Source organism: Lacerta agilis, chromosome 1, assembly GCF_009819535.1.
Source record: "Lacerta agilis isolate rLacAgi1 chromosome 1, rLacAgi1.pri, whole genome shotgun sequence".
Lineage (NCBI taxonomy): Eukaryota > Metazoa > Chordata > Lepidosauria > Squamata > Lacertidae > Lacerta > Lacerta agilis.
Genome location: NC_046312.1, coordinates 115005304 through 115024057, shown reverse-complemented (window position 1 = coordinate 115024057; position 18754 = coordinate 115005304).

Sequence of the window (18754 nt, the reverse complement as noted above, 5' to 3'; positions counted from 1 at the left end):
TCAGCAAAGTCCCTGACACATACACACTGCCCAGGCTTCACTGCTGTGGTTTTGACTTCACCCCTCGAGGTGCACTCCATTGTCTCTTGAGACAGACAGCTTTCAGCATCAACTAGCTTAACCAAATCCCTTCCCTTCAAGCCCCTTAAAGGTCTTCCTTTTTTTAATTCCTGGAGACAGGAAGTAAAGCACATGAAATGTAGCAGAACAAATACCTAACCATGTTGGCAGATACTGATTGGAAAACACTGAGCTAAGAGGAAACGGCAGGTTGAAGAGAGGACAGGTTGAAAAAGGCAAAGATGAAAGGTTAACCATATCCAACTGAATTATGACAGTGAATATAACTCGTTTTCCCCCATCCTCTCTTTTAATATTTCTACAAGATAATAGGCAACAATCCAATCATTAAACAAAGGTGCCCAAGCAGGTTATTCAAGCAGCAAGAATGTACAAAGTTCATTTTAACTAAATGAAATAATACATTAGGCACTAATGTAGAGACTTCTTGGATCACAATATCTGGACTTAAGCTCTGTGCTTAAGTCTTATTACCCAGACTCACTTTTTTCTACTTGTCTAGGCAGCAGTCCATTGTCATTTAATATTAACTGTAATTTAGCGGCGAAACTCGAAAAATTAGAATATTGTGGAAAGGTTAGTTTCTTTCAGTAATTCAACTTAAAAAGGTGAAACTAATATATGAGATAGACTTATGACATGCAAAGCGAGCTATGTCAAGCCTTTATTTGTTATAATTGAGATGATTATGGCGTACAGCTGATGAGAACCCCAAATTAACAATTTCAACTTTGGGGTTTTCATCAGCTGCACGCCATAATCATCACAATTATAACAAGCAAAGGCTTGACATATCTTGGTTTGCATGTCATGAGTCTATCTCATATATTCAACTCCAGTAGCTAATGAAAACAATTGCTTACATAAATGGACTTTCCCACGATATTCTAATTTTTCGAGTTTCACCTGTATATATAAAATACTATTTTCATTACGTGTGCATATGAGCAGCATCCACTAGATGGCGAGCATCACCAAGGTTGCTTGTCAGCAATTTCCAGTTCTCTGAATCTGTGATTGCCAGATGGACAGGGATGGATCTTACAGTTCAAATATAGTTCTTGTGCTCATATTGATCAGCTAAGAAAGTGTAGATTTAGTCAACACGTCCCATTAGAAATAGCTTCCTGGATACTGCTTTTGTGCAATTCTTTGACCTGTCATTTCTGACTCTACCTGATTTACCAACTTTTTATCTCTGACTGAGCTATGGGAATACAAATTTGGTTGAAAAACTACCATACAAACCCAGAGCTTCCTGATAGCAAATGACACTGAGAAAATAAAACTATTCCCATATGTAGCGCCATACAGTCCTATGTTGCCAACAGACAATCATTATGGGTCTTCTATTTAGATCCATAGAGCTTTTACACTAAATACAAATTGAGATAAGGGACGCAGGTGGTGCTGTGGGTTAAACCACTGAGCCTAGGGCTTGCCGATCAGAAGGTCGGCGGTTCAAATCCCCACAACGGGGTGAGCTCCCGTTGCTCGGTCCCTGCTCCTGCCAACCTAGCAGTTCGAAAGCACATCAAAGTGCAAGTACGGTAGATAAATAGGTACCGCTCCGGCGGGAAAGTAAACGCCGTTTCCGTGTGCAGCTCTGGTTCGCCAGAAGTGGCTTTGTCATGCTGGCCACATGACCCGAAAGCTGTACGCCGGCTTCCTCACCCAGTAAAGCGAGATGAGCGCTGCAACCCCAGAGTCGTCCGCGACTGGACCTAATGGTCAGGCATCCCTTTACCTTTACCTTACAAATTGAGGTACTACCAACCAGTGCTTTTTTTCTATAAAAATGTTTAGGAGTACTCTCATTTTCCTACTCATATTGAAATACTGCCCCCAATGAGGCCAAACAAAATGTTTAGGGGGTATGTGTACCCCTGCGTACCCCCCAGAAAAAAAGTACTGCTACCAACTATCTACAATGCAATTTATTTATTTTTGGACATATTTTAAAAGGGTTTATATAGTTGCAAGCACCATGTACAAAAATACTAGCATTTAAGCACACCTTTTTAGTGACGAAAACGTACCAGTATGTTGTAGAAAAAATTGGGGTTTGCTTTTGCAGCCCAACTCCCTAAGGGACTCGGTGTCCCCTAAGTTCATGTTTGGTCAGAGAAGAATGGATGGAGGCAGGATCTGCCGAAAAGCAAAGAAGATCTTTATTTTTCTGTTGCAGCAGAGAGTCGCCCCCCCACCCTCACTTGCAAGGAGGTGAGAGACCAAGAACAAAGGTATGCAAGAACTTTTAAAGACTTGAAACTTCTTAACCGCTTAACCAAAGACCACCCAAAAGGCTTCATGCATTGGGGAATATTTTCCTAAATTTTGAAGGGTGAAGGTATGGTTTTCTGCGGAGTGTGTGTCTGCTATGTGTGTGCACCCTAAAATGTTATAACACATTAAAAAAAGAGAGAGAGAGAAGCGGTAGCCACGTTGTTGACACAGATCTTCCATGACGTTTTTCATATTCATCCCCTCTGCCACTAAACCCCCCCCCCCAAAAAATGCAAAACTTAATGTACAAAATCTGTAATGGCCCCTATGCATTACAACCTGGTCAACTTTAAGTCAAAAGCAACATGCTTGCAGAACAGAACAGCAGCTTTTACAAATGGATTTCTGCTGAAATTGAAATCGTTCCCTTGTTGATCTCAGCCTTCCATTCCAGGCCAACAGGCTATTCTGGCTTTTATTAGATGCAGTAGAATCCAAAATAGAGACTGAATAAAGTAATTGAATAGGAAGATAGTATACTTTAGCCACCTCCCCCCCCCCTTTTTGCTTTTATTCTCTCCCTGGGGGAAAAGCTCTTATTATCCTTTATGCTCAATCCAGTTGTTCCTTTTGGCAATCATGTAAATCCTGGCAACCGTCTCACAGCAGAAGGAGAAGTCAAATCAGCAGGAAGTTTCTTATGAGAGCAACAGGCAGCCGCGAAAGAAGAAAAACCCCCCCAAACAATCGCTCTCAAAAGTGTTGCATTTATTTATTTTTTAAAACTCCTTAAGAGATAAAAGGGGCCCTTATTCACTGAAAACACTTAGATATTCTTGAGAACAGAGTGCCCTCGATAATTGGTTTCAGCAAAGCCAGCGCCTCTGAGGGGGGGGGGGAATGCCATCTCTTCATTTGAAGCTGTTCCATTTCAGATCTGCAAATAGAAGGAAATGGGTCTCTCTTGCTTCCTTTGTGTTTTTCACACAAACGTTGACACCAGATTACGGGCAGGGATGACAATTAGGGTCCCTGGGTCAGCAGCATCCGAAAGCAGGACGAGACACCTGCTGATGCCACGGGTTTGCCAGCTTCTGGCAGACAAAAGAAGTCTGGGACCTGGAGAAAACCTTGCAGTAAGAGGGCAGAACCAAATGAGCGAAATGCTCCAGAAAAGGGCACGGTGGGGAAGGAGATTTGGGGGGGGGGAGCGAGAGAGAGACTGGGAAGAGAAAGTGTAGACCATCAAGTAACTGTGAGACCATATCCCAAACCTAAAGCACCTGGGCACATCCTAAGGTAAAGGTAAAGGGACCCCTGACCATCAGGTCCAGTCGTGTCCGACTCTGGGGTTGCGGCGCTCATCTCGCTCTATAGGCCGAGGGAGCCGGCGTTTGTCCACAGACAGCTTCCGGGTCATGTGGCCAGCATGACAAAGCCGCTTCTGGCGAACCAGAGCAGCGCACGGAAACGCCGTTTACCTTCCCGCTGGAGCGGTCCCTATTTATCTACTTGCACTTTGATGTGCTTTTGAACTGCTAGGTGGGCAGGAGCTGGGACCGAGCAACGGGAGCTCACCCCATGGCAGGGATTCGAACCGCCGACCTTCTGATCAGCAAGCCCTAGACTCTGTGGTTTAACCCACAGCGCCACCTGGGTCCCTGGGCACATCCTAGAGTGGCACAAATCTGTGTCCAGGGCAGCTGTCTACCAGCTCCATCTGGTACACAGGCTGAAACCATATCTGCCTGCGGACTGTCTTGCCAGAGTGGTTCATGCTTTAGTTGTCTCCCGCTTGGACTACTGCAATGCGCTCTACGTGTGGCTACCTTTGAAGCTGACCCAGAAACTACAACTAATCCAGAATGCGGCAGGTAGACTGGTGACTGGGAGTGGCCGCCAAGGCCACATAACACTGGTCCTGAAAGACCTACATTGGCTCCCAGTACATTTACAAGCACAATTCAAAGTGTTGGTGCTGACCTTTAAAGCCCTAAACAGCCTCGGCCCAGTATACCTGAAGGAGCGTCTCCACCCCCATCGTTCAGCCCATACACTGAGGTTCAACTCCAAGGGCCTTCTGGTGGTTCCCTCACTGCAAGAAGTGATGTTACAGGGAACCAGGCAGAGGGCCTTCTCGGTAGTGGCACCTGCCCTGTGGAACACCCTCCCATCAGATATCAAGGAAATAAGCAACTATCTGACTTTTAGAAGACATGAAGGCAGCCCTGTTTAGGGATGTTTTTAATGTTTTATTGTGTTTTTAATATTCTGTTGGGAGCCAACCAGAGTGGCTGGGGAAACCCAGCCATATGGGCGGGGTATAAATCAATAATAATAATAATAATAATAATAATAATAATAATAATAATAGTTGTTGTTGTTGTTATCACCTGTTTGATAGTTCCTGGCGGGCAGTGGCTGCACTTTTACAGTGAATCCTGATGCAGTGAATGCTAATACAATATTTCCCAAGAGGCATTGAACTGGGCAGATGCAACAGCTTTGGCTGAAACCCAGAGTGTCTTGGAAGGTTTCTGGGTTTGTCTAAGGTGGTGTGGTTTCTGTACAAGGTGCCCCAAGTCAAAACGAGAACTCCCTGCCCCACCAAGAACTCTGTGTCACCTTTGTGCCTTAGACACACACACACACACACACACACACACAAACTTTGGACAAATGTCTGCAAAAAGTGAAACTAATATCTCTATACATCCCATAAAGGAAAATGCCAGTGGGGAAAGGAGAGTAAACCCCACGAAGGGGTCAAGGAAAGGGGTGGAAGGTGACTGGTAAGTCAAGCTTGTCATCAAAGTAGGGCCGGCCATTCCATGAGGCATGGTGAGGCAGTTGCCTCAGATGGCAGATGGAGGCATATTTGGGAGGGGCAGCTGGTCTGGGCCCTGAGGAGCACAGCACTTGTCTTCTTGGCTGCCACTTGCTCCTCTCCGACTTCCTTTTGTGGCCTCAGCAGGGGAGAGTTTTAGTGAGGAGGTGGGAGAGGCAGCATTTTCCAATGGCTGGGATCACCGGGGACAGGGGACATTTAGTCCACTCCTCCATGATGTCTCCAAAGTCACACCTTCATTCTGTCCCAGATTTGAAGTTGTATTATGAAGTGTCCTGTCTATGCTGGTTACGGGATTGGATTTTGTTGAAAAAAATACAGATTTATTAGATTTGGAAGGTCATGATAATAGATTTGGGTGGCATGCATATTTATAGCATATTTATGGAAAACAAATATATTTAAATGCAGTGCTGCAACAGGAACAAAACCTCCCCTGTACCCTTGACACTGGATAACCAAGCCCTCATTAATAGGGGCACCCAGGACCATGCTGGGGTTGGGCAGCCAAGTACACTGGCCTCAGAGGGCTAGGTTGGCTGGAGGGCACACCAAGGACCTGCCAGACTTACGCTGTTTTGAGTTTAGAACTTTATTCAAACAAGACTTCTGCCCCAGGCCTCAGACAAGTTCTGTACGGGTCTGGGGGGCATCCAAAGGGGTGTCATTGTATTCCGAGGGCACAGAGATGGGAGTGCATATATTTGTAGTACACAGACATTTAGGACGCATGCTATACTTATTGGCATTTTGACAGTTAATCAAGAACAAGGATTTTGCACATTTTCCATTTGGGTTGGCTGCTGCTGTTTTTCTGTGGGCAGTGCCAATTTTAACACCAGCACTGCAACCACTGAGCAAGGCTGTTGCTTGGATCCAGTCCCCCCATTCTCCTCTTCTAATAGGAGTGTAAATGTGTGCACAAAATTCCAAATCCAGAAGAAGATCGGCCTGGTGGAGCCTGCTTCCAACTATGGATTCCTCTTGCTACATCAGGCCTATAAGAGATGCGTTCATTTGGCCCCCAAATTATCTGCTTCCAAACCCGCCCAAAATAGGTCAAGGGAAGATACAAGACTCTTAAACTTCACCTTTATGTTAAAGCATGTCGTGCAGCCATTAATTACAGATGGCGTAAGGTCTGCATTTGATACCTATTTTGCAGCAATCATTATCATACAAATTAAACTAAGCCACTCTGGAGGTGTACTTATATTCTGTCAAATAAGACAAGGGAAAACTTACAGGTCAGTGTCGAAGTGAGGTAATTATTAAAGATTTTATTTTAAAATGTATATTTGGAGCATCTGGCTTCAGTGATGAAATTGCAGGGCATGCAGTAGAACTTGAGTTTCAGCACATGATCTTATATTTAATTATGTCTTTGTAGTCAAGTGATAGACTCATAGTGTTGGAAGGGTGGCGCAGTGGTTTAAACCACTGAGCCTCTTCGGCTTGTTGATCAAAAGCTTGGTGGTTCAAATCCCCGTGATGGAGTGAGCTCCTGTTGCTCTGCCCCAACTCCTGCCAACCAAGCAGTTCGAAATTACGCCAGTGCAAGTAGATAAATAGGTACTGCTGCGGCGGGAAGGTAAATGGCGTTTCTGTGTGCTGCTCTGATTCCTGTTGCGGTGTTCTGTTGCGCCAGAAGCGGTTTAGTCACGCAGGCCAGATGACCCGGAAAGCTGTCTGTGGACAAACGCTGGCTCCCTTGGCCTGACAGTAAGAGCTGTTCGACAGTGGAATTTGCTGCCAATGAGTGTGGTGGAGTCTCCTTCTTTGGAGGTCTTTAAGCGGAGGCTTGACAGCCATCTGTCAGGAATGCTTTGATGGTGTTTCCTGCTTGGCAGGGGGTTGGACTGGATGGCCCTTGTGGTCTCTCCCAACTCTATGATTCTATGAAAAGTGAGATGAGCACCACAACCCCATAGTCGCCTTTGACTGGACTTAACCGTCCAGAGAGCCAGTGCGGTGTAGTGGTTAAGAGCGGTAGACTTGTAATCTGGGGAACCAGGTTTGCATCCCCGCTCCTCCACATGCAGCTGCTGGGTGACCTTGGGCTAGTCACACTTCTTTGAAGTCTCTCAGCCCCACTCACCTCACAGAGTGTTTGTTGTGGGGGAGGAAGGGAAAAAGGAGAATGTTAGCCGCTTCGAGACTCCTTCGGGTAGTGATAAAGCGGGATATCAAATCCAAACTCTTTACCTTTTACCTACAAATGTTATCTAGTCCACCTCTCTGCTGGTGCAGGAAATCCACTGCATTGCTAAGTGATGGTCATGATGATGAGCCTATGCTTAAGAAACTTCAAATGAATGAGAGTCTACCACCTCCCAAGGGAGTCCAGATGGTCTGTACTCTCAGGAAGTTCATCCTTATGTTTAGGGGAAGGTCTGCATGTCAGTGGTGGAGCATGTAGAAGGTCCCAGATTCAATCCCTGGAACCTCCAGGTAGGACTGAGATGAACTCCTTGTCTTAAACCCCCCAGGAGGACCACTGCCAGCCAGTGTAGGCTGCATTGATCTAGCTGGACCAGTGCTCTGACTCTATATAAGGCAGTGCTGAAGCAATGGTTCTTCAACATCAACTTCACTGCACTGCTCATGTGGTTCAGATGCCTGATTATCGTCTTCCAAAGCAACTACTCTATTCCCGACTTAAGAATGGAAAGCAAAATACCGTTGGACAACAAAAGAAGTTTAAAGACGCTCTCAAGGCAAATCTTTAAAAATGCAGTATAAGCACAGATAACTGGGAAACATTGGTCTGCAAGCGCTCCAATTGGAGAAAAGCCTTTATTGAAGAAGCGTGAACTCAGGATGAAAGGGAGAAATGAGCTAAGAGGAAGGCACGTTTGGCAAACCCTCACTATGATCAACTCCTGCCCGGAAACCAGCGCCGTCTTAAAGGGATCGGCCGCCCTGGCCGTCTTAAGGCCGGGCGCTCGTGCGCCAGCGGTGCAGCCGCTGCCGCCCATGCCAGTCCCGGGCAGGCTGCGAGCTGTCCGCCCTCGCCTCCCGTCCTGGGAGCACTGGAACGGCGTGCAGAGCCCTGCGCCGCTCCAGCGCCACGTCCCTCATCCCCTGCTCTCCCACCCCCCTTCCCGAGGGGCAGCAAGCGTGATAGGGAGGCAGCGGAGAGGCGGTACGCCGGGGGCGCTGAGGGATCGCTGCACCACGGCGGCCAATCTCCTTAAGACGGCCCTGGTAGTCAATCAATCAATCAATCAATCTCCTTTATTGGTATAAAAATATCAATTGTATACATGGATCAGAACACAACACAGTTAACGAAACATAGTAGGAGATATTTTAGGATAAAACTGTCCAGACATCATGAGGTATGAAAATGGCTCTTAGGACCTATGGTGATGTCATTTCATGGCGCCACTCAAAAATCTTGCCACATTCTCCACAACGTCATTACATTACTACAGTTGTTCAGCAGATAAGACACCCTGGAAGAGTCAGTGCGATAAATCCCCTCCTTCAATAAGGGAACCAAATACTTTTCATATATTTTTGTATAAAATGGGCAATAAAATAAGACACGTGTGATGGATTCGACCTGTTTTGTATGGGATTTTTGAGAGTCTACCTTGCAAAACTGCAGACGGTAGTGTTGTCAAAATCCCCTTTCTTATAATTTCAACCAATTGGTTTGGGTCCTAACCCCACCCCCCTGGGAGCAACAGAATATAGATCTACTCCTTCATCTAGGTGACTTCAAATATCTAAATATGGCTAATCATTTTCTCTTTCCACTTAAGTCCACTAAGGTCTCAGAACTTTGTTTTATTCTTGTTCCTTTTATTCTTGTTCCTTTTAGCGCTGAAGGTCTTTATTCCACCGGTTTTAAAGCATTTTATTCACTTGTTTTGCAAATGTAGCAGATAAGCCAATGGGATGTAAAATATCTCCCCTGTACTTATTTTCACATGTCTCCCTAATGTTCAAAAACAATATTTTGCATGTAGGTGTTCTGAGTCAATACAGTTAGTTTGAACAAATAACAACAACAACAACAACAACAAATTATACCCCGCCCATATGGCTGGGTTTCCGCAGCCTCTCTGGGTGGCTCCCAACACAATATTAATAAAAAAGCAATAAAACATCAAACATTAAAAACTTCCCTAAACAGGGCTGCCTTCAGATGTATTCTAAAAGTGAGATAGTTGTTTATTTCCTTGACATCTGATGGGAGGGCATTCCACTGGGCGGAAGCCACTACCGAGAAGGCCATCTGCCTGGTTCCCTGTGACCTCACTTCTTGCAGGTAAGGAACCGCTAGAAGGCCCTCAGAGCTGGACCTCAGTGTCTGCACTGAACAATGGGTGTGGAAACAAAATTAAAAATAAAAAAATTTCTTCCAGTAGTGCCTTAGAGACCAACTTAAGTTTGTTCATACCAAGAACAAACTTAGTTGGTCTCTAAGGTGCTACTGGAAGGAATTTTTTTATTTTTTATTTTGTTTTGACTGTGGCAGACTAACACGGCTACCTACCTGTAAATGGGGGTGGAGACGCTCCTTCAGGTATACTGGGCCAAGGCCATTTAGGGCTTTAAAGGTCAGCAAAAACACTTTGAATTGTGCTCAGAAAAACTCCACTAGTTCAAGAGGCAACTTCTTTTCCACAATGGTGAACTGGCTTCCTCTGGCAAGCCCAGAAGCAGGATATGAACAGAATAGCCCTTTCCTGCTCATGATCCACATCAACAAGCATTCAGAACCTCTGATCTCGGAAGCTTTGAAATTGCCGGCCTGCTTGCAATTTCTTCAGGCTGGCAGAAACGGGAGTGTTTTTGTTTTCTATTTAACAAACGCTGGAGATTTTCATTCACATTTCAATACTTAACTGGTCTCTTGGTATCCATTACAATATTGTCACCGACTGCTGGAACGCTACCAATGATTTGTTGTCAAAAACAGAAATTTCAAAAGCCTGCGGGATTAGTTGGGTCAGAAATTATGCACTGTGCTTCATTACCATATTACTGAAATTACATGCAGTCTAAACATTGTGTTTTTCCTCTTGATATATAATCACATCATGTTAAGATTTGATTCCAGAAGACTTAGCTAATTAGTTTTCATCATCTTCAGCTTATGTTTACGTTTCCTTGTAGCTGCTTGCAAGTCTCGTGCCAGTATTTTTCAGCGGAGTTTGTCAAAAGTAGTTAACCCTGTCTTTGCTAGTTGTCTCGGGAGAATTTAGTGCTCTGGGTACATTCCACATTCTGAAGCCTTTTTCATTTGGGAGGCGTCACTGTACTGTATCACACAAAGTAAGGGATGCAGAACCCAGAGATTCCTGATAGCAGATGACACTGAGAAGATAAAGGGATCCCCATATGTAGTGCCATACAGTCCTATGCCATACAGACATCTGAAGGCAGCCCTGTTTAGGGAGGTTTTTAATATTTAATGCTGTATTGTTTTTAACACTAAATTAGGAGCCGCCCAGAGTGGCTGGGGAAACTCAGCCAGATGGGCAGGGTATAAATAATAAATTATTATTATTAACAATATGTTGTCAACATAGGACATAGGTGGCACTGTGGTCTAAGCCACTGAACCTCTTGGGCATGCTGATCAGAAGGTCGGCGGTTCGAATCCCCGTGATGCGAGTGAGCTCCCATTGCTCTGTCCCAGCTCCTGCCAACCTAGCAGTTCAAAAGCACACCAGTGCAAGTCGATAAATAGGTACTGCTGCTGCGGGAAGGTAAACGGCATATCCGTGCGCTCTGGTTTTCGCCACATTGTTCCGTTGCACCAGAAGCAGTTTAGTCATGTTGGCCACATGATCCGGAAAGCTGTCTGTGGACAAATGCTGGCTCCCTCGGCCTGACAGCGAGATGAGTGCCGCAACCCCATAGTCGCCTTTGAGTAGACTTAACCATCCTGGGGGTCTTTTACCTTTACTATTTATCACACAAGGTGGGAGTAGGTGGAATAGTCACTCCCCCCCCTTTTTTTTACTCAGCTACATGCCTGCACATGACTGAATACAGTTAATGCAAGTTAATAGTGTGAGAGATCTCCATTAACGTGCATAGGAGGAAATAATAGGTTGGATCCCCAGCGATGAGTAGGGCTGGAATGCAACCGCCAACAGCAAGGACCCTGTTACCTCAAGTATCCTTGCAGAAGGGATGAGACTCTCTCCTTGTCCACTTCCAGCCTCTTCTTTTCCCCTATGCAAGCTAATGGAGCAATTGCTCTGTCGATGAAGTTGCTTTGGGAGAAAGGAGAGTCTGCACCCTTGGAAATGGCTGGGAGAGAGAGGCCTACCCCCACCAAGAACCCTTGGAGTCACAGGGTCATAGGTACATAGGAATCTGCCTTATATTTAATTAGGCCAGTGTGTGTGTGTGTGTGTGTGTGTGTGTGTGTGTGTGTGTATAAAAATAAATTTTATAATTTCCATTTCAAAATACCGGTACTCATTTAAACAACCTTAAATCAATGACTCCCCTTCTTCTCTTTTCCTTGGTTCATTTTGCATGCCATACATCCTGCCTATTTTACATGAACTAAACCACTCAGTGTTCCATTATTACATCCATCAAAACTTATTTACACTGTTGAATTTATCTTAATGCTACCAACATTTTTCAATGAACACAATTTTCACCTACCGTATATATTCAGTAAACATTTCCCAGTCTTCTTTAAACGTACATTCTTCTTGTTCTCTTATTCTATATGTTAAATCTTCAAGCTGCGCGTATTCCATCTGTTTAAGTTGCCATTCTTCTTTGGTTGGGAGCTCGCTCGTTTTCCATTTTGGGTGTAAGGTTCTCAAGTTAGTTGCTCATGAGTAAGCGGACAGAACTCCGCTGTTTCCTTTAAGGTTTTTATTGTGCAGACTATGTACAGTGCAGAGCTAAAAAGTTCATGTCTGTATCAAGTGGTGTCAGAATCCAGGAATGGTCCCTTCCGGTTCTGACCCCAACAAAAGAGCTTAGGAATACAAAAACCCCGCCTCCCATATTTTCGTTTCACCCCACAACGCCTTTGGGGCAATGGAAGTTGCGCACCCCCTGTATCACCCGCTGAACTGTGTGAGTGCTGGGTCTCTCGTGCATCCCCAGAGCCTCGACTCCTTTCCCCCTGAGAGACCTCCCCCTCCTTGCTGGATGCCTCACCACTCCTCCCGCTGCTAGAGGAGGTACTGCTGGCAAGGTGGGACTGGACCAACTAACTTTGTTCTTGGTATGAGCTTTCGTGTGCTCATATCTGAAGAAGTGTGCATGCACACTTCTTCTCATACCAAGAACAAACTTAGTTGGTCTCTAAGGTGCTACTGGAAGGAATTTTTTTATTTTTTATTTTGTTTCCACTAACCACTCGTTGTACACTGCTGTGTGAAAAGAAAAGAAAACTAGGGTTGCCGTACATCTGGAAAATTTCCCAGACATACACAGAATACCGCAGTCGGAATCAGTGTCCGGGTGGAAATAGGCACACAAAAAAATGTCAGCCCATGTCGGCAGTATTGTTTTTGCCGATTTCCCCGAAAAATAGCTCAAAAACGTTTTGTTTATCTTGGCGAATTTGCAAAAACAAAACAAAAAACAACAACTCACCAACGTTGTAAAAACAACAACAACACAACACCTCAACACAACTTTTCACTTTTCAAAATATGGCAACCCCAATGAAGTGTGTATGACTGGGGTATCTGATTAAGCTGGAAGGTGTCTTTCTTCTCATGCAACCATGCACAATATGCAGATGGTGAGAGAAAAATACAGTGGTACTCTGCTAACCCAGAAATAGTACCTTGGGTTAAGAACTTTACCTCAGGATGAGAACAGAAATCGTGCACCAGTGGTGCGGTGGCAGTGGGAGGCCCCATTAGCTAAAGTGGGACCTCAGGTTAAGAACAGTTTCAGGTTAAGAACAGACCTCCAGAACGAATTAAAGTTCTTAACCCAAGGTACCACTTTACATGACATTGGGGAATGGACCAAAAGCACCAGGCCCGCTCCTCACCCTACATATTTACTCCCTACATGCAAGTAATGCATAGAAAGGTCTAATATGTAACCCTAAACCTAAATAATTGTGCAGGAATATTTGTATAGTGGCTTTATTTGGAAAGTCCATTTTTTGTAAAACTAGTGAAATAGTGACTACATTTTCAATTTGCAATGGCCAACACAATATGTCCTGGCACATGCATGCTCGCGGAACAGGTCCTTGCCATCAGGCTGTTGCTATCACCACGTTTAAGATACAAATATTGCCTGTTTTCAAATATTATTTGTTAAGATGCGGTTTATGTAATAGGAATTACTGATCTGATATCAAACATCCTGGATGCATTCCATATGTGTGTTATTTACAGTGTTTTTTTCATTGTTGGTGAAATTGCTTGTCAGTTTTCTGACACAGTAATTAGATTACAACAGATCAGCCTCACTTGATGAGAAGCAAATGTTCGGGCCGTGATTGCTTATTTAAGCAAATCAGTTTGGATTGAAAATGAAATATTGGTGATGGCTTACATTTAAATTATCAGCAAGCTATATTCTACTGAGGCTAGTGTCCTTACTATGAAATAAGCATAAGCCCCACTGAATTGAAGAAGAAGAAGATCTGGTTGTCATGGGCTGTGGTGAAATCCTGGCCGGAAATAATAATAATAATAATAATAATAATAATAATAATAATAATAATAATATCCCGCCCATCTGACTGGGTTTCCCCAGCCACTCTGGGCGGCTTCCAACAGAACATTAAAATGCAATAATCTATTAAACATTAAAAGCCTCCCTAAACAGGGCTGTTCTGTATAAAGAAAGTTGCTCAAGTAGATTTTTAAAAGCAGCCAAAATTACAACAGGAGGAGCTTTCATCGCAGAGAATGATGGTACCATGTAGCTGTACTGGGTTGTGAGGGAAATTGGCTGGGGTGGAAACAAATCAAACAGCCAAAATCTGGTAGTAATCTGAACATTCTGGGATTCAATTTGGAACTATTAGTATATAAAGCCCCAAAGAATCTCGGACCAATGTACTGTACTTAAAAGACTTCCTTTAAAATTAACATTTTTTGAGCTACTTTTAAGGAAAATCACCAAAAGCGACACTGGATACGTCCGGATTTCCCCAGACATTTTTTAGCGATTTCCGCCCGGACGTTGCTTCCAACTGCAGTAGGCTATTCTGGCTATGTCCGGGAAATTCTGGACATGTGGCTACCCTTCATCCCAGCTACTTCCAGATTTCCCAGCTAAGGAGGGAACATCAAATGTTCATCCATCGCCCCACTTCAGGATAGCATGTTTGCCCCACCAACCAAGGAGGCATGTGAGCCTGAATTGGACAGCGAGGTGGTCAGACAGACACAGGTCCCATCAAGGCAGTTTCATTTCAGTACAAGAGAACAGGGAGTGTTTTTGCGACTGCCTTGAAACAGGAATGTCTTCTCTTCATTTCCCTGAGGGCAATGTGGTTTCATTTGCCTCCCCGTGACAGCATAACCGATTATGACATCATTGCGTTCCGCGTGCAATGGTGGATTCTCTAGGAACACGCAAATGAGAAAGGCCAGGCAAGAAAAATGGCAGCAAAGGAATAATAGGTGGAGAAACAAGAGCTGGGAACTACTTCAAACTGCGGGGGGGGGGGGGGGAGTCCTCCTGAGAGATTATTCGCAAAAGCTTCATACCCACCAAAACTCTCCACTCAGAAAGTTTTGGGAATGAAACTTTGGCACCAGCTTAATAAAAAACAAACTCAGTAGCAGGAGCTCACAGGATTTGGCATGTGAGCTGAAAAACTCAGTGAAGAGTGGATTGAAGCGAGGCCTTTGATGAAAGAACTGTATCAGAGATTATAAACACGCTTGCCAAAGTGTCAAGTATTCCTGCTACTGCCAGGGCCACCAATTTTCTTTTAGCTCAACAGGGAGCCCTACTGATTCGAGATGCCAAGGGCCCTAGTTCACCTTTTTTGCTGGAACGGATTCCTCACAAAGAAGAATAATCTCTCGTTTGATGTTTACTCACTTGGATACCTTTCCATATGCTGTTTGCGATTTTTATTTAATCTTGCTGAATGCTCCTGTGCATTAGCTGATATAGTCAAAATACCACTTCCCTACATATATTTACTATATAAAGATTACAGTCCTATCCACACTTACCTGAAATAAAACCTCACTCTTCTATGAAGAAGAAGATTGGGGTTGAAAGACCAAATGAAAGTTTGCGTTCATGGAAGCCAAATTGCAAGATAGCACAGTATCCGCTCTCCTACAATATGCAAAACAAGGATATATTTGCTGCTCAAATTATGTATTTGACTTCATTTTATTTTGAACATATTTGCATTGTGGTTGCATTGGGAGGAATTCAGTGAAGCAGTATGGCAATTGTTCCATCTGTGCAAGCTTTTCAGCTTGCCAAATGGAACAACCCCCCCCCCTCCCTGTGGTTTGTTCTGGGGGTTCTTCTGACACACACACCATAGCTGTCAACTTTTCCCTTTTCTTGCAAAGAATCCAATTCGGAATAAGGGAATTTCCCTTTAAAAAGGGGGGAAAGTTGACAGCTATAACACACACCCTAGCCAATGGGGGGGGGGGTAGGGGTACATGGGTGAAGGAGAGAGGGGGGAAAACCCTATTACACTAGCAGAATTCCTTGCGTGGGCTTCCACTAGCGGGACTAGTTAGCTGAATCCCACCCACTGTATTTCAATATAGTTTAACTGTATTTTACAACACCGCAATTTTTAAATTGCTGTAAACCACCCTGAGTAGTGCATAGGCAGCAGAAAATGGGATTTATCCCTCCCACTTTCAACTATAGCAAAAAAAAAAAAAAAAAAAACAGTTGCTGAGGTGCCATGTGGGAAGAAACCGTGAATTACAGCAGTGCTTTTTTAAAACCATGGCAGGCGATAGGTGTGTTCTGTGGGGGTTGGAAAAAGATTCTCATCTCTTCCAGAGAGTTTCCCTTTCCTTTGAATGGAAACTAAATAATGCACAATCACTGTTGAATAGAGTTAGCACTATTATAGTGTTAGCAGAAAAAAAGGCTTTTCATTGTTGTTTGGAAGTACCCACTGGCAAAAACTCGGATTTTATTTCAGATACAAAGGATGACACCATTGTAACTGTATATTCAACAATGTGGATTTAATATTAAGTGATAACAGGACCATTTCTGAAAGCATTATTATACTGAAACTATCTGGGTTTTATACCTAAACCAACCTAGACACGCTGGGCATCTCACTGTCACTCTGCATTCACCAAGACATAAAAAGAACCTAATTATGTCCAAATATTTACTGCCATGTATTCTGTTCAACCCAACAGCAGATCAATTTCATCTAAAGGCAAGCAGAGTATATTCCACATCAATTTATGCAAAGCAGTGACCTTATTTGATTCAAATGCAAAACTGCCCATTCCTATTGCAGATGAAATTCACCAGGGTAAAATGTTCAATAGAAAGATTACGTTTCCAGTGGGGCAGAAAGGTATTTGCCAGTGTCTCGTAATGGCTTGGATATAAACATCCTGGATTTAAATCAGCACAAAAGACAGAATAGCAATAATCTCTCAGAGAGGTTCTACAGAGTTCTTTGTCGCCTGCAACATTATGCAGGCTCCCCGCCCCAATATATTACAATAAGATCTCGAACAATTTCCAGGAGGAAAGAAATAGAAGGAAATAGCCTTCTAGTCATTTTCACGTCAGAAATGTGATGTATCTAGTGATGTCTGCCTTGCCAGATAACTTTGCAACTGGAAGGTGAAGGTTACATCATTCACATTATTTCCAGCATAAATGAAAAGCGCTGAATTCTTTGAACTGGAAGTGTTCCATCATTCCTTCCACCCTCTACAGCCCACTTCCCATTATTACGACAGCATTCCGGCTCCCTGATGCATTTGATCCTTGCCTACGAGAAGTCATTTGTCTCCTTAATGGAAATATATGAAATTTGCTTTAACAGATTTTACGGGTTTGAATGAAAGGTCCCTTCGAACGTTTCATAAATGCCCATTTTGTGAGACGTGCACAATTTGAGCATTTTTAATAAAAGGAGGTTTTGTTTTGCGATGTCGCTTGGCAGTGACGAAAAAGAGAGGGTCACTTGAAAGACTGACAGATGCCTTCTGGCCAAAGATTCTATGCTATAAGAACAGCCTGTATTTTCACAATCAAATAATATATTATCACTTAGTATCTGGAAAAGATAGGATTTTCATCACGCTGTATTGTCTTAGCAGAAGGAAAATGAATGGTTGTCCACTACACAGGCTTGCAATGTATGGCCCTGCCCTGCCATGTTAGAGATTGGGGAGCAAATAGCAGTTGCATCCCATGGTTGGATCACCTCATTCTAACTTCATGCAAATTCAGTATTGCGACATGGCACTACCAATTCTCCAATGGTGGTTGGGTGGTGACAGCCCTACATTTTTATGTATATAGGAATAAATCCTTATGTAGAGGAAGGACCAGTCATCCCATGTAGCCGCTTTAAGCATCAGATTCCATAGCGGGGCAGATCTATGTAAACGACATTAGACTAGTCCATTCTCAGCTCAGTAACAAACGTGTGTGTGCCTGTGGCAGTTTACTTTGAATGTGGGAATATGTTTTGTAAATGCTTTAATTAACCAGGTCTATTTATGGTTATTTATGGTTATCTATGTTTGTTTATGTTTACTTAACGATATCCTTCCACTTTGGAAGGAAGAGTGAAAAGGGGATCCGACAGGCAAATCACTGCCTGGATCCCTCCGCGGGGGAAAAGGCTCCAACTTTGAATATGGTAACGGTCGGTAGTCTTCTTCCCGCCTAAACTTAGCCCGGTAACAAGTCTGTAATTGGTTGTTATGCTTGTTATGACGTTGGTTGTTCTTCTAATAAACAGCTGCCGCTCCCTGTTTGGGTGTGGAGAAAGTGCAAGGCAAACCCAGCTAGAACATCGTTGCGTGGCAAGCCTAGGTAGAAAGAGAAACTGAAACCAACCACGCAGGGTAGCTAAAGCCTTCTTCATCAGACTGCAGTCTCCGTTGTTTTTATTTCGTTTTCATTTTGCACTTTAAAACCTTTTATTTGGCCGTTAGTTTTTGGCCACCTTTTAGTTTAGTTCTTTTATTTTGCGGATCATCCTAGAACTCACAGACGCTCGCAGAAGACTCACGAGGCATTCATCATCCGAACTCACAAGCTCAACCTTCAGGTTCCAGCCAGCGGACCCTTTTTCATGGCGCAGTGGGAGCAGGGCTCCAGAATTATCAGCCGTCCCATCCGCAGGCTGGCCCCATAGCTGGTGCCCAAAAGGCATCGGCTATCCCCACATTTGAATCTTTGAAAGCTAGAAGAAATAATGGATATTCACATGGAAGCATCATGGAAGCATCATGGAAGCAAATCCCATTGAACTCAACAGAGCCTGCATCCAAGTAGACATGTTTAGGATTGTACCGCACAGCATTTTCTGTACTGTATACGCAATTTAGATTGGCAGACTGCAAAGTGAGAGTCACAGCAATATAGGTGACAGGCTCCTGCAGATTGAGCGGACGAAACCAATGGTGGGCCCAACGATCAAGAAGG